Here is a 9,778-nt window from a genome sequence, read left to right on the forward strand (position 1 = left end):
AGTTGACAAGTTTAAATTTGGTTTAACTATTTTTCTTTTTCTTATACATTGTATTTGTTTTTCATTTTCAAAAATAATTAATTCGTCCGCTAAATGTAAAATTATTTCATCTTTTATGCTATGCTTGCCCTGGCGAGAGATCGAAGGGAAATGGAGGAAATGAATTAGAATTTGTTTAATAGGGAATAGGTATTTTTTTTATTATAATATTGACTCATAATATTTTTTTAAAATTATTTTTATTATAAATGTTAAAATATTGAAAATTTATGTATTAAAGGAAGGATATTTTAAGGAGAATAGTGATATAAGAATAATTAAAATTTACTTGTATTAAAGAATAATAAAAAAAAAGTTTTGTTGCTTATAATACAGAAGAGAGACAAAGAACTACCGTGAAATTGAATGAAATTTGTAATTGATTGATAAAGTAAAATTAGATGAAAAATAAAAGAAGTTGATATTTTAAATTTATATTTTATGTAGTTAGATTTTTATGTAAAAATATGTATAATTACTATTTTATCATTTTCTCTACATTCATGTTTGTTTCTATGCACTTTTTTGTTGTATGAATATAATGCATTACTCATTCTATTATATTTTAATAGGTAAGAATGATAATGAATTGAACTAACTCAAAAATAGTTTGAAACTCGATTTAATAATTAATTTATTAGTTTATAAATCAAATGAGTTGAACTTGAGCCAAAGATTAAATTCAATAAGTAAATCAATCGAACTTGAATTGTGTATAATTTAACTAATCTGATTTATGAATTGGCTCGATATATAAATATATAATTTATATAATTAACTTTCTTTTTAATTTCAAATTATTAAAATTTGAAAGAACCTTCCAAACTTAATTATAAGTTAATAATAAAAAAAAATGAAAATTTTAGAATTTTATTATTATGAATTGAGTTATTTTTTTATCATTTTATTCAAGGTGAAATAGTTTTTATTTATATAAACTTTGATTATAATTTTGTTTCTTTACAATTATATCTTGTAATCTTGCAAAAAAGAAAACTAATTAAAAAAGTTATGCTTTATGTTTTAAAAAAAGTAAACAATTATTTTATTTAAAATTTATTATTAAATTAAAAATATTCATATCGAACTTAAATTAAACTACAAAATGAGTCAAATATCATTAAATCTAGTTGAGATAAATAGAATTTCCCTCAACTTGACTTATTTTAAGACAAAAAAATATGGTGATTTTCATTGAAAAATAGTAATCATTGAAATGTAAACATAATGCATTACTCATTCTACCATAATGCATTACTCATACTACGTGTCATGAACCCATTAAAAAAATAAAGGAAACAAGGGGTTAGAGGGTTATTTTTGTCTTTGCTTGAGAATTTTGTGACAATCCCCTCATCTTAAAGGTTAACTTTTTAACTTACAGGATCCACATTCATTTTCACAAAAATACCCACAAATCCAGCCCCCAAGCACATATGTTTTTCCTAAATACCCTTTATTCCATCTCGCTCCCCATAAGTACCCTTTAAATCTACTCCCCAAGCGTAGTGTTACAAAAATTACTGAAAGTAATTTTTTTATATGTTTATTTAATCTTATAGAAAATAAAATTAAATTTGTATTTTTTATTATTTTAGAAAACTTGAAAAATTTAGAGGCAAGTTTCTATCTAAAAATTGTTTAACTCAAATATATTTTCTCTCTCTTCAATATCTCATATTTTCTCTACTATGTTTACACACACAAATCTCCGGTAACTCACAAGAAATATGTAAGCAACTCTTTTTAATTTTAAGAAACTCAAAATCACATTGACATATTAAAATAATATTTTATTATTAAACAATTAAAAAATAACTCCCATTAATAGTTTAGTTTATAATTATAAGGGTTATCACATCTTTTTATTCCTTATAGTTTTACTAACTTTCCTTTTAGTTTAAAGTTTTTAATCCTTATACTTACATTTTTTTAATCCATTTTAGCCCATATAGTTAATTTCTTTGTAACACCATTTTCGTGTGAGTGACATGGGATTATTAAATCCACATGGGAATGATGTATTTAGTTTTGTGGATAGTGATGTGTTATTTAATGGTTTGGGATAGAAAAAATGATAAGTCTGTATGATTTTTTAGATAGTCAATATTTACTATGATTGAATGTGATTTAGATAAGTGGTCAAACTATTTATGACTACGTAGTAAACCATCAAGTGACACATCACCATCCAAAAAACTCAATACATCACTGCCACATGGATTTAATAAACTCATGTCTCTCACACAAAAATAACATTATAAAGAAATTAACAGTAGAGACTAAAAAATATTGAAAAATATAAGTGTAAAGACTATAAAAGTTTATTTTAAACTATAGAAACTAAAAGGTAAAGTAAATAAAACTATAAGGTCTAATAAGGTATTTAAACCTAATTATAAGTAAATAAAAAAATAGGAGTTATAAGGTGATCTAGTGGTTTGGAGGGAGGGGCATAGAGTTGGACATATCTCAAGTTGAGTGAATTAAATAAAAATAAAGTGTTTTTCTCACTATCTAATGGAAGTATGTCCAAGGGTCAAGTCCAAAAAAAAAAAACAAGAGGAGTGGACGAAGCATAAAGGAGGAAGTCAAGCTCTTGTTAAGCTTTGTGTTACATAATTGTAGTCCATATCTTTGTCTTTGTAAATATTTCTTTTACTTTGACCTTGTATCTTGGTCAATTAGAATATAAACTTATTTTCTTCTAGGGTTGTACCTAGTATTCTAAGGGATGCAACTAGTAGTTGGAAAATGTGCTAATTGGGATTGTTTGGACCAAGAAAGATAGGAGAACATTCTTCCTTGAGTGAGCCATCCACTTTGGACTTCTCACACCCTCCCCTTTTTACAAATCCCACATAATCACATGTTCTATACTTAATCACACTTTCTACATGTTTGCTTCTACCCCCTCCCCCTCCCCCATTTCTTACTCCCACATCCCTATCACATCTACCACACCTTGCCACATGTTTTTTTCTCATTGGCTAGTGTGAATCTAATGATTATGGATCCTAAGGTCTATTTTGTTTAAAGGAGGAGAGGGTAGGGGAGGAATTTTAATGGACAAAAGAGGAGGGAAAAGGAAGGAAAAATTTAGAAATTTTGTTTAGTCAAAAGGATGGGAGGGAAGGGAAGGAGAGATAGTTTTTTTTTCTTATTTGATTTACAAAGGGATAAGAGGAATTTTAAAAACCAATTTACTTTTGTATACTATGATTTTAAATTTAATAACATAAATAAGGATATTTTGGATATCATATTAAAAATGTTTTTAAATCTCTCTCCAAATCCCCCTAATATTGGAGGGGAGATAAAATTAGATTAGGAGGGATTTTTTCCCTTTCCCCTCCCCTCCTAAAAATTAAACCTAACAAAAAAAGTTTTTTAAAATCCTTCCTTTTCTCTTCATTCCCCTCCAATCAAACACTATAAGTAAAATCGAATTTGAAATTTGAAATTCAAATTTAGACAACCATGGTTATTTAGCTTGAGTAACTAAATTATGGTCTACTTGACCATAGTTTACTTAACATGCACCACAAGCTAACCAAGCCTATATATAGGTGTATCACTCTTGTGTATATGAGAAAGAGAATTGGATTTTTTTTATAGAAACATATTTCTCAAGGATCATTTTGGAAGAGATAAGTCCAAGAAGGATGTGAAGTTAGTGGAAATACACACAGAAGGGGGGGTTGAATGTGTGTTTGTGTTTGAAGGAAGATTTTTCCAAATCGTTTTGTAAAGATACTCCTATTTCTTTTAATAAAAGAATATTCAAGCACTATTGAAAACTTGTGTAGGCTTGTCTGACTAGAAAGCTTTTTGCGTCCAATAAAAATGATCGTCTAGTACAAGAAACAAGTTGAGTAAATTTTTTTTTTCGTTTGAAAGGTTTATCGTCCAAATAAAATTGTTTCTTCAAAAGAAATAGTGGACAAGTATGTTTTCGTCTAACAGTTTGTTGAAATGAAAGTAGATGAAAGACGAAGTTTTTAAACAAGTAGTGTTTGAGAAATAGAAAAAGTTATGCACATATTTTTATACTAGTTCACTCAATCTGAGCTATGTCTAGTCTCCTTCAACTGAAGGGTTCCACTAATCACAGAGGATTACAAGTATTCTCAACCACTTCTGGCTCGTCAACCTCACTTGTCGACGCTAGTATTCTTAACCACTTCTGGTTCTCCAAGTATTCTTGACCACTTCTGGTTCATAAGTATTCTTTCTACCAGTCTCTTCAGGCTTTATAACAAATGAAGGTGTTGAGTCTGTTTGCAACTCTCACAGAGAGTATAAGATAGTTTCTACACTCACTAAGGTGTCCAACCTTAGTTTTACAGGAATAAGTGTATAAGTGTTTTTGTTTACTCTTGTAGAGAGGATAGACTATTAGCAACACTCACTAAGATAAGCTATCTTAGCTTTTACATAGATATGCAGGAAATGCTTTGAGGAGAAATGTAGCTAATGCTTTTTCGCTTTCTTTTTCTTATTGCACGTTTTCTCTTCTTCTCTGTTCTTTACTTATTCTTCTTCTTTGCCTTGATACTTATAGCCAGTTGATAAATCTCTCCGTTGTTTGAATTCAAATTTTCCCGTTGGAGCGTAGCTTCATGTCGTTGCAGATGGAGACTTGTTCATGGCTATGTAAATCTTTTCATTTAATGCATTTGATCTTGCATTAAATGTTTGCTTGTATACATGAAGTCCTTCTGTGTTGTTGATTATTTCAATGTCTGACTTCAATAATGATCTAGACATGTTTGTATTTTTCTCACCAGTTTAGCTGTTGAGGTGTTGTCTTTTTCTGAAAAGTAGGTGTCCTTTTTCTAACGCACACAGCTTTGACTTGTGAATCCACGCTTTCCTATTTTTCTTTTTTCTGTATTCAGGTTGGATGTCCTTTTGTGTTTCTTGTATGATTTCACTCAATGTGATTAGTGGACTTCAAACGAGCTTCATTATTTTTTGACTGTGTCTGGATACACACCTTAGTTTTGATTCTTCGTCTGATCTTGACTACCGTTTACATCTGGTAGAGATGACTTTGTTTGCTTGTTCGTTAGGCTCTATTTGATGATTTTGCAAATCTATGTTGATGTTTAGCCAACTTTCGTCTTGTTCTTCGCTTAGTCTCATATGATGCCTATTTTGGTCTTACATTTGATCCCTCATGCTTCAGGTGATAGATTCGTCTTATCTTGTATTTGATTTAGGCCTGGATCAACCTTAGTCTTGATACTAGCTTTGCTATCGTCTGATGTCTTGTTCAATTCGATTATGCTTGATCATACTTTGTCCTTCATTTTTGTCTTGAACTTATTATTATCCATCTGAAACACTAATGCACATGTTAGGAATAACAATATGTATTATATTTGTCATATTCAAAACCTCTGTGGGAATTGCGAATGCGCTTTGTTTGACTTAACAATCTCTCCCTTTTTGATGATGACAAATATAATCCATCAAGTCATATTTAGATGTATCCTTCATACATGTTTATACATATCAAGCATCTTGTATCAGACATAGAGCAAACAAATATCATATACATGTAATGTAAGGGTTTCTATGTTCGTTCTCTAAAGTTCTAAGGTTCCTCCCCCTTAGACTATGCTCTCCCCCTTACATAGTGACCTTTTCAGTTTTCCATTAATAGATATTTTCTGTGTTCTTTCTCCCCCTTTGTGATCATAAAAAAGAAATAGAGGGCGAGTGCAATATACTATGTATCATATATCAATTCTATTCCTAGCCTATCTCGCAGTCAGACATATCTATCTTCTTGAAGGGGTTTGGTGAAGATATCAGCTAGTTGTTCTTTAATCTTAACATTAATCAGTTCAAACGTTCCTTTTTTCACATGATCTCTAGTGAAATGATGTTTAATTTCTATATGCTTAGTCCTGGAATGCAAAACAGGATTTTTAGAAATGTTAATTACAGCAGTGTTATCACAAAGTACAGGAACACTACTTTCATAAATGTCGTAGTCTTCTAGCTGATGTTTGATCCAAAGCAGTTGCATAAGACACTGTCCTGTGGCAACATACTCAGCTTCGCAAGTTGATAAGGCAATCGTGTTTTGTCTCTTGCTAGTCCATGAAACCAAGCAACGACCAAGGAAATGGCATCCTCCGCTAGTGTTTTTTCTCTCCCATTCGTCTCCTGCATAATCTGCATCACAATATCCTAGAAGGGAAAAATTTTGGCTTCTATAGAAGTTGATGCCTAGGTTAGCTGTTCCTTTAAGACATCTTAAGATTCTTTTAACAACTTGTAAGTGTACCTCCTTAGGTCGTACTTGAAACCTAGCACAGACGCAAACGCTGAACATGATGTCTGGTCTTGACCCTGTTAGGTACAAGAGAGAACCAACCATTCCTCGATACATCGTTCTATTAATGACTAGTGATTCTTCATCCAGACCAAGAGTAGTTGAAGGATGCATCGGCGTCTTCATTGGTTTTGCATCTTCCATCTTAAACTTTTGCAGTAATTCTTTTGTATATTTCGTCTAATGAATTTTGATTCCTTCGTTTGACTGGACGATTTGAAGTCCTAGAAAGAACTTCAGTTCTCCCATCATGCTCGCTTCAAATTCATCATACATAAGCTTAGAAAACTCTTGGCAAAGATTAGTAGCACCAAATATTATGTCGTCTACGTAGATTTGAACTATTATGAAATCATCCTTTATTTATTTTCTAAACAAGGTGCTGTCAATTTTGCCCCTTATAAAATTATTATTTGTTAGAAAAGAGCTTAATTTTTTATACCACGCACGTGGTGCCTGTTTTAATCCATACAAAGCTTTGTTTAGTTTGAAAAGATGAGATGATAGTAGGTTGTTTTCAAAACCAGGAGGTTGACTCACGTAAACCTTTTTCGAGATTGTTCCATTTAAAAATACACTTTTAACATCCATCTGGTATAACTTCATGCCAGTACATGCGACAAAAGCAAGTAAAATTCTAATGGTCTCTATTCTGGCAACAGGTGCAAAGGTTTCAGTAAAGTCTATACCTTCCTGTTGAGAGTACCCTTTTTGCAACTAACCTTGCTTTGTTTCTTACCACGTTTCCTGATTCGTCTAATTTATTCTTGTATACCCATTTTGTACCTATGATTGATCTGTATTCTGGCATTGGAACAAGTTTCCATACATCATTTTTTTGGAGTTAGCTTAGTTTTTCCTGCATGGCCTGAACCCCACTTTCGTCTAACAGGGCTTTGTTCGTGATTCTTGGTTCAACTTGGGATAGTAGTGCAATCTGTGCTTGTGTTTTGAACGAACTTCTAGTTCTTACTACATCCTTTGCTTCTCCAATGATTTGTTCTTGTGGGTGATGAGCTTTCATCTACCAGTTGCGATTGACTGGTTCTCTTTCCTCTCTTTCATCCTGTTGAGTCACTGTTTCTTCAGACTCAGCTTTCTTCGTCTGATCATTGTTCACCTGCATGTTCTCGAAGAAATTTCCTAGCTTTTATATTTCTTTATCAAACTTGTTTTCATCAAATTTAACACGTATGGCTTCTTCAACAGTTTTGGTTCTGTTGTTGAACACCCTATAGTCTCTTGACCTTTCAGAGTATCTGAGTAGAATACCCTCATCGGTTTTTGAGTCAAAATTTCCTAGGCTTTCTTTGGTGTTTAGAATAAAGCATTTGCAACCAAATGGGTGAAAATATGATATGTTGGGTGCTCATCCCTTCCACAATTCATAAGGAGTCTTTTTCAGTAAAGGCCTAATATATATTTTGTTTTGAATATAGCAAGAAGTATTAACTGCTGTAAAGTTCTTGCCATTTCTTGTAAAGAACGATTCTTTCTTTCTACAACCCCATTTTGTTGTGGAGTTTTAGGTGTTGAGAAGTTGTGTTTAATTTCGTTTTCTTAACAAAATTCTTGAAATTGTTCATTTTCAAATTCTTCCCCATGATCACTTATGATAGAAACAATTGATATTCCCTTTTCATTTTGAACTCTTTTATAGAATACATGAAATACCTTAAAAGACTCATCCTTGTGAGTTATGAACAACACCCATGTCCATCTAGTGTAGTCATCCACAATGACTAGTCCATATCGTTTACCACTGATAGATGCTATCCTAGTGGGTCCGAATAATTCTATGTGTAGTCTGAATAAATCTGCCTGTTGTTTGAATTCAAATTTTCTCTTTGGAGCGTAGCTTCATGTCGTTGCAGATGGAGACTTGTTCATGACTATGTAAATCTTTTCATTTAATGCATTTGATCTTGCATTAAATGTTTGCTTGTATACGTGAAGTCCTTCTGTGTAGTTGATTATTTCAATGTCTGACTTCAATCATGATCTAGGCATGTTTGTACTTTTCTCATCAGTTTAACTGTTGAGGTGCTGTCTTTTTTTGGAAAGTAGGTGTACTTTTTCTGATGCACGCAACTTTGACTTGTGAATCCATGCTTGCCTATTTTTCTTCTTTCTGTATTCAGGTTCAATGTCCTTTTGTGTTTCTTGTATGATTTTACTCAATGTAATTAGTGGACTTCAGACGAGCTTCATTATTTTCCGACTGCGTCTGGATACACACCTTAGTTTTGATTCTTCGTCTAATCTTGACTACCCTTTACATCTGGTAAAGATGACTTTGTCTGCTTGTTCATTAGGCTCTTTCTGATGATTTTGCAAATCTATGTTGATGTTTAGCCAACTTTCATCCCGTTCTTGACTTAGTCTCATATGATGCCTATTTTGGTCTTACATCTGATCCGTCAGGCTTCAGCTGATATATTCATCTTATCTTGTATTTGATTTAGGTCTGGATCAACCTTAGTCTTGATACTAGCTTTGTTATCGTTTGATGTCTTGTTCAATTCAATTATTCTTGATCATACTTTGTCCTTCATTTTTGTCCTGAACTTATTGTTATCCATCTGAAACACTAATGCACATGTTAGGAATAACAATATGTATTATATTTTTCATATTCAAAACCTCGGTGGAAATTGCGAATGCGCTTCGTCTGAATTAACAGGATGAAGGTTAGAGTCTATGATGGAGAAACATCCTTGAAGGCCATAAGGCTTTTGACAAGGTCTATGGTTAGAAAGCTAGAGGAAGCCACTAGAGAAGATGACTTTCTGAGACCTTCGCTTATCATGAGCATAGAGTGTGTGTTCTCCTCATAGTTGCTTAGTCTTCTATTGTATATATTTTGTATAACTTGTTTTTCGTTATTTTGTATATAGTAGTTAAGTGTATAGGTTATTTTTACCCTTGTATTTAGGGGTGTATGTTTCTTTATTTTTAAGTCATGCCTTTAGGATTTAAAGGTATATTCCTTTTTGAAATGTATTCCATTTGACCTTGTATTCATGGTCACCACATTTTAGTTTCTTTGACTTTAGTAGTTGGAGTGGAAAGAGCCATTATAGTGGTGTGCCAATAGCCATTCTAGGTTGTGTGGAAGTAGTAAAGGTGTGAAAATAGCCAAAAGTAATATTAGGTTTATTTTTCTTCTCTAGGCTTAAGGAATTGGTTTGGATTGGCTCAACCTTCATTTGATTAACCAAAGCAAACCAATTCCTTAATTTTTGGTTCGGCCAAGACAAGCCTAGGCCACCATGGGCTGCCCATCTTCTCTATTCTCTAACTTGGATTACTTCTCCAACCACCTAGAGACAAGAGGACACTTGGCACTTGCATATTAGCTCTTTTATAACTAGTTGTCTCCTACATGTC

General features: G+C 32.3%; 1 pseudogene; it reads right to left on the minus strand.

Annotated features, from left to right (window-relative positions):
• Positions 1-5,818: 5,818 nt before the first annotated feature.
• Positions 5,819-6,532, minus strand: LOC145957239 (secreted RxLR effector protein 161 pseudogene; annotated as a pseudogene).
• Between the last annotated feature and the right edge of the window lie 3,246 nt (positions 6,533-9,778).

The sequence above is a fragment of the Cajanus cajan genome, chromosome 4, assembly GCF_000230855.2.
Source record: "Cajanus cajan strain Asha chromosome 4, NIPB_CcT2T_4, whole genome shotgun sequence".
Classification (NCBI taxonomy): Eukaryota; Viridiplantae; Streptophyta; class Magnoliopsida; order Fabales; family Fabaceae; genus Cajanus; species Cajanus cajan.